Source organism: Pinus tabuliformis, chromosome 4_2 (genome assembly GCF_031772625.1).
Source record: "Pinus tabuliformis cultivar Carrire ecotype Pingquan chromosome 4_2, CPIR1, whole genome shotgun sequence".
In the NCBI taxonomy this organism is placed as follows: Eukaryota; Viridiplantae; Streptophyta; class Pinopsida; order Pinales; family Pinaceae; genus Pinus; species Pinus tabuliformis.
Genome location: NC_142304.1, coordinates 811,338,205 through 811,357,172, shown reverse-complemented (window position 1 = coordinate 811,357,172; position 18,968 = coordinate 811,338,205).

Genomic DNA, 18,968 nt, shown 5'->3' with positions numbered 1-18,968 from the left:
ATTAATGGCATGGAGAAATTCTTTGATTATGAAGAAATGGAAGATGAGAAGAAAGTAAAGTTTGTTGTCACCAAGCTAAAAGGACATGCAACACTTTGGTGGGATGGAGTGCAGGCAGAAAGAAAGAGTCTTGGCAAACAACCAGTCAGAAGTTGGAATAGGATGGTAGCAAAACTAAGAGGTAAGTTTTTACCAAGTAATTATCAGCAAACCTTCTTCAGACAAATGCATAATATTAGACAGAGGTCTATGACAGTGAGAGAATATACAGAGGAATTCTATAAGGTAAGTATAAGAGCTAGACAAATTCAAGATACAGATGAGAAGGTGGCTAGATATGTGAATGGTCTTAGGATGGACATTCAAGATGACATAAGTATATTGTCTCCTAAAACAGTAGAAGAAGCTTATCAGATGGTACTAAAATATGAAGAAAAACTCATGAGGAAGCAATTTGCCAGAGGAAGAGGTACTTTCCGAGGAAAAGGAAGTCAAGGTGGTAGAGGAATATCTACAGCACCTAGAGATGTAGCTAGCAGCAGCTCAAACCATCATGAAACCATAGGAGTTGATGCAGGTGGCAGAGGGAGTTTTTCTAGAGGAAGAGGAAACAGAGGAAGAGCAAGATAATTTAGATGTTACAGGTGTAACAAGCTGGGACATAGAGCTTTTGAGTGCCCAGAGAATGAAAGAACCAGTCAGAGGAATGCAATTGTTGCTCAAGTTGAGGAAGAAGCAGTAGCAGTGACAAAAGAAGAAGATGTACCAGAGAGAGGAGAATCTTTGGTAGTTAATAAAGTTTTGCTCAAGCCAACAAAGGAGATAGTTGAACCATCACAAAGGAAGACTTTGTTCAGAACCGTGTGTAAGGTTTGAGGGAAATGTTGTCAGATGATCATTGATAGTGGTAGTACTAATAATTTGGTCTCTACAGAAGTGGTAGAGAAATTTAAGTTGAAGACAGTGAGACATCCAACACCTTACAAGGTGTCATGGTTACAAAATGGACATCAATTGTTAGTGAATAAATAGTGTGATGTAGAGTTGCAGTTGGGAAAATATAAGGATAAAATTGTATGTGATGTGATGCCTATGGATGTGTGTCACATATTGCTTGGGAGACCTTGGCAATATGATAGAGGAGCTATGCATGATGGGAAAAGAAACACCTACAAGTTTGGTAAAGATGATGTCAATCATACATTGCTACCTATGAAAGAAGAGAATGCATTTGGAAAGACGATTGATCCAAAAAATCTATTACTAGGAAGAAAGGAATACTTACAGCAGATTGAAGAAAATGAGGTAAATTTTGCTGTAATTTGCAATCCAAAGGTAATAATGACTTCTACTAAAGTTTCTGATTTACCCATTGAAATTCAAGAAATGTTGGACAACTATTGTGATATCATTGTTCATGATTTTCCTAATGAATTACCACCCATTAGAAAGATTATCCATCATATAGATTTGATTCCAGGAGAAAATCTACCAAACAAAGCAGCTTACAGAATGACTCCCACAGAAAATGAAGAGGTTAGAAAGCAGGTTCAGGAACTGCTCGACAAAACATTGATCAGAGAAAGTTTGAGTCCTTGTGTAGTACCAATAGTCTTGAGCCCAAAGAAAGATGGAAGCTGGAGAATGTGTATTGATTCAAGACCCATCAATAAAATCACAATCAGGTATAGATTTCCTTTACCTAGAATTGAAGATTTCATGGCTTGTTTGAGTGGAGCAAAGTATTTTACAAAACTAGATCTTAAGAGTGGGTATCATCAGATAAGGATAAGAGAAGGGGATGAGTGGAAAACTGATTTTAAGACAAATGAAGGATTGTATAAATGGAGAGTAATGCCTTTTGGATTGTCAAATGCACCAAGTATGTTTATGAGACTCATGAATGAAGTTCTTAAAGAGTTTATTAGTAAATTTGTAATAGTATATCAGGACGGTATATTAGTTTACAACAGGTCTAAGGAGGAGCACATGAGACATCTGAATTATGTCTTACAAAGGTTACAACAAGAGAAATTATTGTTGAATCTGAAGAAATGTTCATTCAGGAAAGAGGAATTAGTGTATTCAGGTTTTGTTATTTCTGCTGAATGGTTGAAGATGGATCTAAAGAAGATCAAGGCAATCATGGAGTGGCCTTCACCTAAAAGTATCTTTGAGGTAAGTTTTCATGGTCTTGCTAGTTTTTATAGAAAATTCATAAAGAATTTTAGTAAGATCGATGCTCCTATTGTTGAGACTATAAAAAAGGATAAGCAACCATTTAGATGGACTGCTGAAGTAGAAAATAATTTCCAGTTGTTAAAGAAGAAGATCACTGAAAAACCTATTTTGATTCTACCTGATTTTAGTAAACTTTCCAAGTGAAATGTGATGCCAGTGGAGAAGATATTGGAGGTGTTTTAAGTTAGGAAGACAAACCTATAGCTTATTTTAGTGAAAAGCTGAATCATTCAAAGAAGAAGTATTCTTCTTATGATAAAGAGTTTTATGCAGTTGTGCAATGATTGAAGAAGTGGAGACATTATATAATGTCAAAAAAGTTCATACTTTATTCAGATAACCATGCAATGCAGTATATTATGCAATAGCCAAAGCTTAACCAAAAACATGCCAAATGCGTAGAGTATCTTCAGGGCTTCCATTTTGTCTTGAAGCACATAAATGGCCAATCAACAAAGTTGCAGATGCTTTAAGTAGGAAGAATGCATTATTTCAAGAGAGTTAAATTCAAGTGTTGGGTTTTGATTTTCTTAAATAATTGTATGAGACAGATTTAGATTTTAAAGAGGCATTTGAAGCTTGTAAGAATCCTGTTTTGATGGATAGGAATAAATGGTTGGATTATTCCTTACAAGATGGATTGTTGTTTAAGAGAAATCAGCTGTGCATACCAAGTTGTTCTATGAGGTAAAATTTAATCAAAGAGAAACATAGTGGTGGACTTGTAGGACATTTTGGTATAGATAAGACTTATGAGAAGTTGAACAGATTTTATTTCTGGCTGAAAAAGAGATCTGAAGTGGAAAAGTATGTGAAAACTTGTAAATTTTGTCAATATGCAAAAGGAAGAAGCCAAAACATAGGTTTGTATGTTACATTACCAATTCCAGATAGGCCTTGGGATATGGTAAGTATGGATTTTGTTTTGGGCTTACCAAAGACTCAAAGAGGAAATGATTCAATTTTTGTTGTAGTGGACAGATTTTCAAAAATGGCACATTTTATTCCATGTTATAAAACTAGTGATGCTACTGACATTGCTAATTTGTTTTTCAAGGAGATTGTAAGATTACATGGGTTTCCTAAGAGTATTGTCTCAGAGATGGATTCCAAATTTATTGGACATTTTGGAGGACACTATGGGAAAAGCTGGGAACTAAAATGAGTTTCAGTTCTGCCTATCACCCACAGACTGATGGACAAACTAAAGTTGTGAACATGATTTTGGGTAATCTTTTAAGGAGTCTTACTAGAGAAAATCCAAAGCAGTAGGATCAAGTATTGGCATAGGCTGAATATGCATATAATGACTCACATAACAAGAGCAGAGGGCAGATTCCATTCCATATAGTTTATGGAATGCATCGAAGAGGAGTGTCGGAGTTAATAAACTTTGGGAAAGATGAGATGAGAAGTGCAGAGGGAGAAGATTTTGCTTCAGAAATACAAGCAATACATGAACAAGTGAAACAATAGTTATAGGATAGCAACATCAAGTACAAAAATAGAGCAGACATGAGAAGAAGAGAAGTGAACTTTGAAGTTGGGGATTTGGTTTTAGCACACTTAAGGAAGGAAAGATTTCCAAAGGGGGAATATAACAAATTGAAGTTCAAGAAAATTGGACCCTGCAGAGTATTGAGGAAATTTTTTGCAAATGCATATGAAATTGAATTACCCCCTGATGTTGGAATATCTCCAATTTTCAATGTTGCTGATTTGTACAAGTATGAAGGTGAAATTGTAGATGAAACAGAAAAGGACCAAGAGACACATGAAATTTACTGGGTAAAACAGTTACCTACAATGAAGGAATTGCAGCTAGAAAGGATTTTTAACAAGAAAGTGTTCAAGAAAACCATAGGACAGGAGTACTTTCAGTATTTGGTCAAATGCAAGGATCAACCAATTGTTGAAGCTACTTGGGTAACAGAAAACATGCTACAGAAAGTGGGCAGTTCTGTAGAAGAGCTCATGGACAGGAGCCCATGAATAATTTTGTCCTCAGGAGTCTGATGCAAGAGCATAAGGCTTGAAGACAAATTCGAGGAATTATTCCAAAAATATGAAAATATATTACAAGCAAAGGAGTGGGATCCTTTAGCCATCAATTTCCATGTTTTTCTAGTTAAGCATAGAGCTAGAATATAGGATTTGATCATGATGTAATAAATTTTAGTTAGTTAGCTGTAGTGGAGACTCTCGAGGAGAATGTCTCGCAGGACAGATAGGGTCAATAAATTTTAGCCTTTGAATTAGGATCTGGTTGTTAGGATGAACCAGTACTTATGTAATTTTCACACTATTGTAAGAGGATTTTGATTGTTGAAGAAATTTGGCTTTCCTGGAGCGAATCCAGTAAATTGGGAAAATTTAGTCTTTGTGTATGTGAATGAGAAATTCCCTGTCAAATCTCGAAGGATAATCTCCTTCGAAACCTCTGTGTTTATTGTGGAATTTGAAGTTTAATTGGTGTTCTGTGAGATTGAATGAAATTGTGTTGACTGTGTCAAAATTCAGTGTTTTAACTGTGTTTCTTGTGAATTTTGAGTGTGGAGTGGACGATCGAGATCAGTGGATGAAGACCAAGGACGCAGTGGCATGAAGATTGATTTTAGACCATTAGATCTTGGTTGAGATAGATCTATGGTGTTCAGGCAAGGAAGTTACTCGACAGTTAACGAGTAGAAGCGGGTTGGAGAAACCCACAAGTGGATTTTGGGCAGAGGAAAGGCTGTAAACGGGATTTCCCTGTTGGCTCCGATTCCATACACATAGTGACACGTAGTAGCAAGGTGATAGAGGGAAACCGCTTTTCGAGCGGATTTGGAGTGCACAAGTTAACCGGCCGAAACACGTGTGAGCTGTTACATCTGGTGGGGTTGGATCGACGGTTGACAGAAAAGGAGCAAGTTTCGAAGTCGAGAAGTAATGTGACCGTTGGATCTTGAATAGATCAATGATGAATAAGTGCTGACGAATCCTTAGAAGGGCGGACTTCAAACGTTTTTAAATCGTGGTTTGTGATACCGTCGAGTTCGGATTAGTGGAAGTTCAGCGTAACTCTGCAACTTTTGGAGGGGTCTGCTAACTTAGCGGAACCTCTAAAGTTGTCAGTGGATGACAGAGAGCCCATTGGACCAAAAATTACACCTGCAACCAGAGGTAGAAGAAATAATCTCGCAATTCGGGAGATTAACACTCCTGCCTGTACCCAGACTGCCACCAATAAGTCTTTTGTTTGCAAAGATAATTTGGATTCAGCCTAGCTTGCGAGACGTTGCAACTCTGAGGTGGCACTCCTAATGGTCCTCTACCGGGTGTTGGTCGACTTACACTATGCTATGGTCGCTCTCCTCAGGTATGTTCTTCATCTCAGTTTTTGTTACCCTGCTCCCATGGCTAGCTACATATTTCTGCTTGTTTCTTGGAGGAATGACTATGTTCTGAAGTTGAAGGTTCGGCAGAAGCACCACCGGGATTTTTGCATGGAAATTGAGGATTTTTGTGAGGGTTCTTTGTCTTCCGTACTCTTGTCTCTGTGTACTATGGTATTTTTCTTTCATGCATGGGCACTCTATGGTAAGGGAAGCTATGCCATTCTTAGTTTTCTTTATGTTCCTGTCTCGGGCACAATGTCACTGGTATTTTTCTAATTATATGTTGTTATGGCTCCAGGCTTATATGGTTCCGAAATGAGTAGTGTTCATTTCAAATCTCCGCCCTAAATCATTCATGGAAAGGGTGGGAGTATGGTTTAGGGATCTAGGACTGACTTCATTCCTGGTACGCTTCTTGTTGCAAGGTAAGTCGTTGGTCAAATTATAGTTTTTGGCCGTCATGCATTGATAATTTAACAAGTTATCTGGTCCTCTGTGGTTCTGGTAAGCTCTCCTCATAACTATTTAAATCTCCCAACCGAGCTCTTCTACTATCAACATTCAAAATAGTCCTGATGATGGATCCCTGTTGGGATTTGAAATGTTGACGGAAAAATGGTTTTTACTGTGGGTTCTCCGATTTCTAAGTTACAAGATATTAACCATAGAGGTCTTAAATCCAAAAGCATAGGACTCTCAGGTGTAGGCTAACTTTGGGTCTACTATTGGGGTCTGAGTCAGTTACTGCTAGAGTTTTTAGTCCTTCTCGTGTCATGGCCTGTGTTTCCTTAGGGAAGGGTAATCAAGCCTAGTGTTCCTACGGCCATCGTAAGCAACAGGAACAAACCCATGAGGGTCGTCAAGCCAATTCTCAGTCGGGTAAAGGTCGAGGTCGAAAATCAACCTCTTGCACCATAAAAGAAGTTGCCACCACTTACCATGAGGGCAACTTAGCTCAGGTTCATCAACTTATAGCCAAATGGGAAGCGGAACCTAATCAACAAGTTGGTGTAATGAAAATTGACTTAGCAGACTAGCAGGCCCTTGCACTTGATCCTGGTCACTCTTGTTGTTGGTCTTTTCAGCACAAGAAAATTGTCCATCTGTATTGGATGATGAAAAATATTCTAGCTAAAGCATTGGTACACATCCCTTCTGGCTCACCTTCGACTTCTTAAGGGATCCCATATTTCAGCAAGGATCTGCAACAAATTCAGTTTTAGCTTCAAATGCAGAATGGTCACCTTAGTTGCATCGAACAACATATTCATGTATCCCGCAAACTGAGTTTCCAGGATCTAGGGCAAAGGATCCTACTCTCGTGGACTCATCTGATGATTAGTAGTATGATGGTTAATCATTGTTTTGTCTTTTATTCTACGCAACAGTTACAAAATTTACAATATTTTTTCAGTTATTTAGAGTATAGAAACTATAAGGACACTCAGACATATCTAACATGGCTTGACAGGCTTATAATATTTTGTTTTTGGATGGCTTATCATGCAGTTAGGTGGCCAACATATCTGGTTTCTCTCTAGGCAGGTTGAGGCCACATAACCATTTAATTTTTGGTCGTAACTTACCATTTTTTGAAAGATAATGAATACAAAAGTCCCACCAAGCTAACAAAAAAAGAAAAAGAAATTGAAGATTCAATGAAGAAATTATAATTAACGTGACAAATCTCAATGTCATTTATATAATCTAGTTAATAAGCTAGTCAATTGAGTTATAAGTAATACAATGAAATTTAAGAGAGTGGCATGTTTAAGTGTATAGTTATATTTATTTCATAATTGATTAAATACATTATTATTATGACATTATAAGTGTGGTCTACATTAGAATTGAGCTCAACAAATTTGTATTTTTAATAATATAAGCGATTGATATTTCAAGTCAATCGAATATTCTTCGTCTAATACATAATCCAATAGACAATATAAAAAATTTGCCAAAAAATTTTCAGTTTCAAAATTTGCCCTCCTCTATCATTTATTAAAAAATAATTAGTGAAACATGAATATGGCGCTAATTTGATGTCGATTCGGTGTATTTTGTGTGAAGATCCATCTCTGTTACGCCGACTCATTAATGTTTCCATTAATCAATTGTTATTTTAATAACTGTAATAAAAATTAAAAATTAAAAATAAAAAGGCATAACTTAATTAAATGAAAACTAATCAATACATTTAAATTTTCGTTTATAGTAAATATTATTTATTATATTTAATAACATCACTCACTCCAAATTTATTGCTTTTAAAATAAAACAATGAAGGGAATTTATTTTTCAAAGTAAAAACCAATTTTAAATAATTTTAAAGGAAGATTTCCTTGTGACGTTAAAATAAGTGTTTTTATAAAAGAAATATCAACATTGATATTTCTCAAACTATAAAAATACATTAATATCAGAAGTAACCAAATGATTATCAATTATGAAATAAAATGGATTAAATCAAGTGATCCACGCATGCTAATGTTTTTTTTCTTTTAATTAAATTAAGTTATTAATAAAGAAGGCATGATGGATTTCATGTGGCATGCTCATGCTTTTGATCTTGAGATGAACTTGCAATGAAGCACACTTAGATGTTTACAATAATTCCAATATTCTCGAGATAGATTAACATGGACAACGGTTAAAACTATATATTATTTTTGAAAGAAATATTATTGAAAGCAATATTATATAAATATATTACCTTGGTTTTCATATAAAATTACTTTAGTCTAAATTATGTTTATTAAATTTGGCTGGTTAAGTGGATTTATATTGAGCAGTAGAAATGATTAACTTGTTTTCATTTTTGTAAATGATAGATAGTTTCTACATGGCTCGAAGGAATGATTCTTAAATTATATGAGAGTTACAAATTTAATATTTCAATTGATTTAATAGTAGATTGTGTGCAATTTAGAGATCAGAAATGAAAAATAAAACACTTAAACATGACCCAACAACTAGATGAAATAGAGGGTATGGTAACATTGATGGGTGGACTCTAAAATTTATTCCACAATGCAATTTCTACAATTTCAACAACTAGTAGGTTTGAAGAATCTCCAAAACTATGTACATGATAATATTGAGGGTTGTAGGGATCTCTAAATGATTCCAATTTCTAGTTTACCCATATAGAGATCACAAGAGGCCATAAACATGTGTTTAATTCAAAGCCACAAAGAAAGATTTTGATTTTTGAAAGATTAGGGTTTAGCTATTAGGATTAGGGTTTTGGTTGCATAACATTTTTATGATTTGTGTTTATAATTATTGGTAAAAGATTTACCTATAAGCCTACGACATATATCAACCCATTTATTAATGTGGTTGTGCTAGTATTAATATAAAGCAATGTTTCTATGTGGATTATTTTATCGCCAAAGGATTATGGTATGGAGGTTTGATGTTATTGTAAATCACTTTTATAATCATAATGCAATATAATGGAGAAACCAATATTACAATAGATTAATGGTAGAAACTAATGATATTAGGGTTTATATGTGTAAATTGTTATGTGAACCTTTGTGTTAATTTGTAAACTGATTGTAATTAATTATGTTGATGAGATTATATTGCTTGTGTAAGCTTCAGTGCATTGCAATTGAAACAAAAATGAACTACATGAATTTAGGAGCAATGTATATGTAATATAAATGTTTTAATAAAAATATGAGGGCATCACTAACTAGGAATATAGGAGCATTGATAAAAGTTATGATAACATAAGTGGGAAAGAAATGAGGGAATCACGAGAGTTGTCTTGCCAATGCATTCTCGTGAAATTTGAATTTAAGTTTAATCATTTTCCCTCTTACCTAAGAACCAATTGATTTTGAATGACTTAGTAGTTGGAATAGTCACCCTCATAAATATGGAAGTTGAGGTGGTAGTTGTAATGGTGCTTCAAAATTTAATGAAAGGAATGGATTGAGTACATTCCTTGGATTTTGTTGTTGACCCACATATTCCTTGGGAGATTGAGGTATATATGAGATTGTGCTACTGTAGAATACATTTATTATGAAAACAATATAGAAGGGGGAAAAGACCCATGAAGGAAAAAGAGTGAGACATTCATTCAAACAAGGAATTTTCATTCATTCATTCATATAGAGAGAGATACACCCACAGAGAGTAGATACACATGGGTTTCTAAGCAATGGAATTTGCGAGTTAAATGCTACTAATCTCAAGTTGAATGATGGCTAAATAATTATGGGTGTTTACACTAAGTTTTGGATTCACATGTAAGCCAAAAAAAGTGCCAATCATGGATTGGAATGTTCTTTGTATATTTTGGGCTCTCTAAAAATAAATTTTGCATGTTTATTACTCACCAAAGAGCTCTAGAACAGAGTTGAGAAGTGGGGTCATGAATTGAAGCATATTGGGCTACTATGAAATGCAATGGGTAAGGAAATTGTTGAGGGAATGTAAAGAAGTGAAGGCATTTCTATATTTCCAAGTTGGCTAGCTAAGATGCGTCTAGGATGTAACGGCCCCTTCCCACATTTAACCACCTTTACAAGCCCTATGGTTAAATGTGAAGCTAGGTGCTACTATGACATGACCCGACCTCCAAGTTCTAGTTATGGAAGTGGAGCCGACAGACTGAGAACTTTACTGACATCTCTCAGAAAGCATAGAACACTCATAAGGTTGCAAACCACCCCACATGGTAAATCTCTGAGTTGGAACTCTTTTCAAATGACCTAACACCCCAATCGCATGCACAACAAGGAAAGAGTGTGGTTATAGACCTAAAACAACACGCATAGGCCCACTTCTATGTAGTTATGTCCTCATTTCCCGAGTTCAATGCTTGCGGTCCCGAGATCCAGGTCACTTTTCTAGGCTAGCCTCCAGATGACTGCCCAAAACTTCTTGTAACTTTCCAAATCCATATTTCACATAACAAAAATGATAAACATTCAAACTTGTAACCAAAACTTGACCTAGACAATCTAGAACACACTAGACATTTTGTCAAATATATGGTAAACGTGTGAGTTATAGGTCATGAATGCATATATGATCTTAAATATATGAACTTCATCTGAAAATCACTTAGAAGGTTTAATGTCCTCTCAATTAGCTACCACAACACATGTTAGTCCATGCATTCATCAACCATTCAAATACTTATTAAATCATGAATAAGAGCCATAGCTAGAGCACATCATAGAACCATGCTTATAACCCGCATATAACTAGAATGTCAACCATGACAAAAAAACCATAAAATAAACATAATAACAAGTAAAAGTGCTCATAGATTATAATAGGAAAATAACTCTTATTAACTTATGCAAAATCCAACAAAGTGAGTGTTATAGACATTTTTGGGCACTACAACCCCAAGCATGAAATTTCCATAAACCAAGGGCTCCTAAGTCCCTAAAAGTGTTGTTCTAACCCCTAAAGGAACAAATTCAACTGATTACAGCTTCTCCCAGACGTTCTCCATGAAAAACTGCTCAGAACTGGTCAAAACATGATCATTTTAGTTGCTCCACAGGCAAAGTGTGTTGCATCTCACCTAAATACACTGTGTGGGTGCGTTGCATTTCAAAAAGCCCTTCTATGGGGTGCGATGGGCGAGAAGTGACAAATGGCAGTGTCATTCCACGAGGTGGAGGGGCATGGAATCTTCCAGAAACTTCTCCTGTGACACTTGCCTCTTTGAATTCGACCAAGTATGAGTAAGAGATCATCAATCTCCAAGTGGAAGCAAGAACTATCAGAGGGAAGACACTAATCAAATCACAAGCTGACTCATCTCCCTTATAGATATCTATATATGGATCCCTCATCCCAGAGATCCAAAGGCTGGAATTTTGCATATTGTAAGGAATTGTTGTTGGTTTCTTGAGACAACATCAGAGTGTTGGGTGATCTAAGATTTGTATGAGGTGAAGAGGGGCTTCCTTGCTGAGAGGATGATGCTAGGTCAGAACAACTGGTTGTAACTCCCTTGGCTCTTTCTTGTTTATCAATAAAATCTATTCAAGTTTTCCTCCATACTCTTGTGTCATTTATGTTTTATGCATTTGTATGGTCAATTTACATCTGATCCTAGATTGTTTATGATTATAGATCCATGTTCTTGTATAGTGCTATGCTACTGTGATCTTACAGGTACTCTGTGAAGCTGGGCGTACAAGGGAGCAAGTAGCGAAAGACTATCAAGAGAGAGAGAGGAATCGCACTAGGAGATTAGCGCAAGATAGAGGTTGGTCTTCTTTGTTCTTCTCTCATCTATATTTCATAAAGGAAAAACAAAAGTAGCTTTACTTTGTTTGTTTCTAAGGTAGCTACCACACCTTAGTGGGATAAGCAGTTTTGTGTAGACACTTTTCCCTGTAACAAAATGGCGACTCCACTGGGGACGAATTAGTTTGCTTGTTTATCTTCTTTGTTGTTTATTTTATAAACTTACAGACGGAGCCTGAAGTCGAGCCAGGTAGCTTTCGAACTGCATTTGCTATGCAAATGAAAAGTAGATAAATGTCACTTTAGTCAATCTCCGGGATTTGTTTATGACTTAAACAACTGATTCACAAACTCTCTGATTGCCCTCGTGGCAGCTCTTAGAACCTCAGATCTACCCCTGATTGTTGCATTACTGATTACCATTTTCTCGGCCAAAACCCATGAACTAAACTGCAAATTGTGACCCGAAACCCAAGCAAAGTCTCGTCTCTGGCCTAGCACAGGTACTGTTTTGTGAATCTGAAATTCAACGCACTTCCCGAGTGTAGTAGGTGCGCTGCATTTCAAATTCTCTATGTTGCAGATGCGCTGATCAGACTAGGCATTGTTCAGTTTTGGTTTCTGTGATTAATTCTTTTCAGTTCTATTCATGAATTTTGCTGCCTGTAATCAGTATATCTCTGTTTGAAACCCCTTTTCCTTGCTATTATTCTGCCTCCGTTGTACAAAAGAACTATAAATGTTTTTGTGTATTTGTTGAGTCATTTTCAGTTCTCCTTTGCAAAAATTAACGTAATCGTATTGTCATCCTTTGATTTGAAAGTGTCGCAAGTGTCGTTTTCAGTCATAGGAAAGAATTTAGTTGCTATTGATAGTCGATTATCCTGTTACTATTGTATTTGGTCTAAATTTGTAGTTTTTCTAGTGTCAAAAACAAGTATTCATTTCCAAATCATAAAATGTTATGATTGTCTCCATTTCTGATTTTGAAAAGAAAATTGTTAATAATTGTCGCTTGAAAAGTAATTCAGATTTGTGCATCAACTTTCTTTTTACCATTCACATACTAAGAAAGTCGAAAACAAATACATGCATGTGCATTTGCATTTAGACTGTTTGATTGGTTTGATTTAGGACAGTGCATTTAGAGTGTGCTCTTTGCTCTTTGTGAAAGAATACTGTCTCTCTTTCCTTAGTAGCTAGGATTTTCATTGCACAAAGAAGATAAAAGATTGCTTATCATCTTAGATTGCATTTTAGGAATTATACATCTACATCTCGCGGTGAACCTGAAAGGCAAATTTCATAAACAAGATCAACTATAAAATAAATTCAATGAATCTAACAATGCTTTGGAACCTAACGTACAACATCTAGAATTCTAGGCTAGAGACATATTCCGGCGTCGTAAAGCCTGGTAACTGTTGTTCTCACTGACGGTTGGGTGATTCCTCCACTTTGAGACGATAAGTGCCAGTACGGACTTGTGCTCCCATGTACCGTCGATTATATTTTGGGAGACCCCAATAGGCTTAATCCTTTATCCATAGGAAGCCGTGTCTGCCGCCCTATCGATCGTAATGCACTGAACACATCATTCAGGAAGATTGTCTGTCATACCGTAAAAAGTATTATGCAGTTTTGCGATTGGTTTGGTAATCCCTCTACCTAGATTTCCAGAGTAGTCCCTTTCGTTCCTTTTTAGACTCCTTAACGGAAAAGGTCCATCTGAGCACTTGTCACTTCAGGCTCATTAAAAATCGAAGGCAGCTAGAGTCATGTTTTGTTTTTTCTCGACTCTTAAAAATTGAAAAACAAGTTGTGTCAAAGCGTCTAAAATTTATTTTAAACATAATAATCGTCACCCTTTCCTACGTTGATCTTAGGTTGAGAAAATGGAACCCACCAACCAAGGAATTCCTCTTGGAGAAAATCCTAGTCCCTTCTCCTCTTGGGGAGATGTTGGTGCGCCCCATATGGCCACATTGTCACTTCCAGGATTGACAATCGGCTTGCCCGTATGGCTCTTCTCAACCTCTGTCATTCAGAACACCGTAATTCCTGAACAATTGAGTCAGCAACTAGACGAATCCAGAGTTACCCACCAACCTTCTACTTCCTCCAATTCTTCCTCTCCTCCTTCTTCTTCGCTTGATGGGGTTGGTAAAGCCAAAAATCAAGTACCTGAGAAGAAGAAGGAAAAGAAGAAGAAAGAGAAGAAGAAGAAGGAGCCAAAAGCGAAAGGGGGCAACCAAGCGTCGTCTAGCAAAAATCCACACACTGCACCGACCAGGCCTAAATCACCATGTGTCATTTGCAAAGGAGACCACTATCATAGAGATTGTCCTTGCATCCCTCAGATCTTAAGGGACTGGTCTCCTCGTTTGCACAACCCGGTGTCATCAACCTCTGATGATCATGTTGAAAACACACCGTCGACTAGTGGAAGTGAAGGCCCGGGACAAAAAGGAAAATATAGATTTCCTTGTAAACTGTGCGAAGGCGATCATGCCATCCACCATCGTCCCTTCTTAGATGAGGCTAAAAGAGTTTTGGACGATCATCCAGTTTTACCGTTACGACTTCCTCATGGATATAAAAAACTCTTGCCGAGTCTGTTACTAGTTGAAAAGCTGGCTGACCCACCTAGGTGGTCAGCCGAAGCATCTATCATTGAAGACAAACTATCTAAACCCATACCAGACGAAAGTCAAAAGGTCGAGGCGGCAGTTGACCCGGTCTTGCCTTCAGAGGTTCCATCTTCAGATGATACAGTCACATAAGAGAATAAGGATGACACCGTCCAAATTCTTTTTGTAAGCACAGACTCTGATGAACATGGGGGAAATTTACCCATTCCTTTACCGTAGGAAGGAAGTTCGTCAGAGTCGTACCCGGCCGTCTATTTGGTCCCACCTCCAAGCAACCTAGTTTTTTCTTTCGACTGGAATCAACTAGGCAGACCCCGTTTATTGGCTAGTATACCATTCCGAATTATTGCTCAAATATATAGAATGGTTATGGCTGGTACCATCTTAGATGAAGGGGCTTCTGTGAGTATCCTTTCCTCGACTGCTTGGAAAGCGCTTGGTTCGCCATCACTTTTGCCTAAGATGAGAAATATAACAGGCTTTGATAAAGGAACAAGTCGACCGTTAGGGATCCTTCCCAATGTGCCCATAACATTGAGGGGGAAAACTATTCAAATGAACGTAATGGTAGTTCAAGGACCCCTGGATTATAATATACTCCTTGGACGAGACTATATTTATTGCATGGGAGTAATTGTCTCATCACTCTTTAGAGTAATGTGTTTTCCGCACGAAGGAAGAGTGGTCAAGCTCATAGACCAGCTTTCATTTCCCGGATCACGCATAGTAAATAGTCATATACCATCCCTAAATGGTCTTTTCACACAAGGAATGTCTCATCAATCCCCAGTCCGTCCACCTGATGAGCGCGAGTGATTCAGGGGACATGACTGAAACCCAGGGGGCATGCACCCTGGTCTGCTTCGACAGGAAAAATTCGGGTATAGGGTAGGTTTCTGTGAGAGATATATGACTGGTCTGTACTCCCGTCCGTGATTGGAAGAGGGAGTTATTCTGGAATAAGATTCTCGCGTCAAAGTTATGTGAGTGGATTGTCTCACCTTTGTCTATTTCGGTAGACATCGTCGAAGAAGTGTTTTGTTTGCATTGTGAATAGAACAGTCTTTGGTAACCTGAAAGAGGTAGACCTTTCCTGATAAAACAAATTTTTTGTCGGTGATTTGAAAGGTGACCTTGAAACTCTGTTTTATACCTGGGGGCATGCAAACCTTTTGGCGTGCAAGCAAAGAGCGATGATTTATCTGTTTTTTGGATTGGTCGTTTCCTAACTTTCATAAAGAAAGGATGTGGCGCAAAATCTAAAAATTGTCGTTTTTTAAATGGGACATTCTTATTATACGACTGGATTAATCGAGCAGTTTTAGCACATAGTTCAAGCTCGTTAAAAAATAAACATAAGTCATGAGAAAATGTTTCTCCCCGCGTTTAAGCTCATTAAAAAATGAACTATTTCCCAGTAAATAACCATCATGAATGTAGTACTTCAGCCTTTAAAGCCTTGATCGTGTTCTCATCATCACCTCCACTCTGTATTGGCCGATCATTCACCTCCATTTGATTGTTTACCCCTTTTGAGGAACAGCTGCGAAGAGTGATACCACTAGCCATCCTTGTAACACTGCCATGATTTGAAAATTCCAAACCTTACCTGGAATCAGCTGCTATCCAATTTTATCACTCGTTCCTCAAGATACGAGTCTCCTTTAAGCTCTTTTCAACTGACTCGTAAAATATGAAAAGATTGCCAAGCTATTGGCCTCTCCAGCTCATTAAAGGGACCGGAAGTGCTATCCCTCCTTTAGATTTTAATCTTTTTGGACCTGATGGATTATTACACAAAAATATCGAGCTCTTGTTTTGTTCGGCTCGTTAAAAGTATCGAAAATTCATCCCTTCTGTATTGTTTTATACTTTTTCGGACTTAATGGATTAGATGACGAAAAAGGAATTTTGGAGTTTCCTTTACGTTCCTTTTCAGACTCTCTAAAATTGAAAAGGACCGAGTTATCTTTGTCGTTAAACTCGTTAAAACTTAATAGCGACAAACTTGTCCATAGCAGACAAGAACGAGTTTCACTATCGCTAGGCTCGTTAAAACATAGCAATGGGTTTGCCCGAAGGGAAAATTATAGAACAAGCATATGTTATCCTCCTCAATCTTGACAAAAATAAAGAGGTACTGGTCAGCAATGACTGGGGAAAAATTGGGAAGAAAACTTGAAGAAACTTTGTTGGTAGCAAGTCGCTCTTGAACATGACACTTTCACTCCACATCCAAGTCGGGTTGGGTTGTTTCATTCACCAGTCACATCACCATGGTCCCATCACACCATCCACATTTGGGGTTAATGCTACCAATCCATCACGTCAGTGTCACCGATATGTTCAAGAGAAGTCATTCAGAAAGTTCACCTGTGTCTCACCCGCTACAATACATTTACACTCCATTCTTTCATGACCGCCACCCTGAACCTTATGTCATCAGATTGTTTTCACCTCCATTAAAATCATTTGCTCCATTCTGTGTCATTGATGTGGGATTCATTAAGGCCCTCCTATGATGGATCGCTTCTTGTCGACATCAGCTCATTATCCAAGAAGTCGATCCAGGAACACCCTGTTCAGTACTTTGAAGCTTGCATGCCTCAATGGCAAGTTTCTCGCTTCCGGCGACAAGTTTACATCAATGACCTTCGACCGAAATATTTTGCGTGGTGTTCGACACCAAGTCCTTTATTCACACCACGTGAATTGTACTGCAGTACCTTGAGGGTCATTATCATTATCGGCGATTCCTCTCGCACCTGTTAACAACTTATATCATTGGCTGGTAATCAGGCGATGTCTTTCCATGTTCGACTCCAGAACATATCTCACATGGATAGACTTGTACTTCGAGTGATGATCGAAAGAGATTGAAGACCCCGGATCTAGTTTCATCCATCCGGGCTGCGATATATATTCAGGGAAATAAAGACATCAAATGTACATCATTGTTGCACAGATAATCATCCAATCAAAGGGATGATGGCTCTACCAGAATAATCAGTCTACACTCAGACGATTGTTTTTCCTATGTACATGAAAATGAATTTATAAAGCTGAGCATGGGAATGCCCGCCTCAGCTAGATCATGAAATTTATGAAGATAATGTATTGTATTGTATCTTATTACAGGTCTCCTCCCAGCTTGAAAGAACTTCGGATCCTCATAATAAAGCATTTCACCCAACATCAAAAGATTAACGACCTCATGCTTTAGGGGGAAACTGTTATAGACATTTTTGGGCACTACAACCCCAAGCATGAAATGTCCATAAACCAAGGGCTCCTAAGTCCCTAAAAGTGTTGTTCTAACCCCTAAAGGAACAAGGTCAACTGATTACAGCTTCTCCCAGAAGTTCTCCATGAAAAACTGCTCAGAACTGGTCAAAACATGATCATTTCAGTTGCTCCACAGGCAAAGTGCATTGCATCTCACCTAAATACACTGTGTGGGTGCGTTGCATTTCAAAAATCCCTTCTATGGGGTGCGATGGGCGAGAAGTGACAAATGGCAGTGTCATTCCGCGAGGTGGAGAGGCATGGAATCTTCCAGAAACTTCTCCTGTGACACTTGCCTCTCTGAATTTGACCAAGGATGAGTAAGAGATCATCAATCTCCAAGTGGAAGCAAGAACTATCAGAGGGAAGACACTTATCAAATCACAAGCTGAATCATCTCCCTTACAGATATCTATATATGGATCCCTCATCCCAGAGATCCAAAGGCTGGAATTTTGCATATTGTAAGGAATTGTTGTTGGTTTCTTGAGACAACATCAGAGTGTTGGGTGATCTAAGCTTTGTATGAGGTGAAGAGGGGCTTCCTTGCTGAGAGGATGATGCTGGGTCAGAACAACTAGTTGTAACTCCCTTGGCTCTTTCTTGTTTATCAATAAAAGCTATTCAAGTTTTCCTCCATACTCTTGTGTCATTTATGTTTTATGCATTTGTATGGTCAATTTACATCCGATCCTAGATTGTTTATGATTATAGATCCATGTTCTTGTATAGTTCTAAGATACTATGATCTTACAGGCACTCTGTGACGCTGGGCGTACAAGGGAGCAAGTAGCGAAAGACTATCAAGAGAGAGAGGAATCGCACTAGGAGATTAGCGCAAGACAGAGGTTGGTCTTCTTTGTTCTTCTCTCATCTATATTTCATAAAGGAAAAATGAAAGTAGCTTTACTTTGTTTGTTTCTAAGGTATCTACCACACCTTAGTGGGATAAGCAGTTCTGTGTAGACAATTTTCCCTGTAACAGTGAGGGACTTCCACATACCACCTGGCCATGGATTGAGCTGAACCAAATCCTTATTTTAGCCAATAACCCTTGTGCCATATTCCTAGCATGAATGTGGGATTTCATGGGATAAACCAAGACATAATCAACCAGGGACTCTAGCAGTTAAACCACCTCCACCCTCAAACTATTGTGATCTGCCCTAAAATAGTTTTG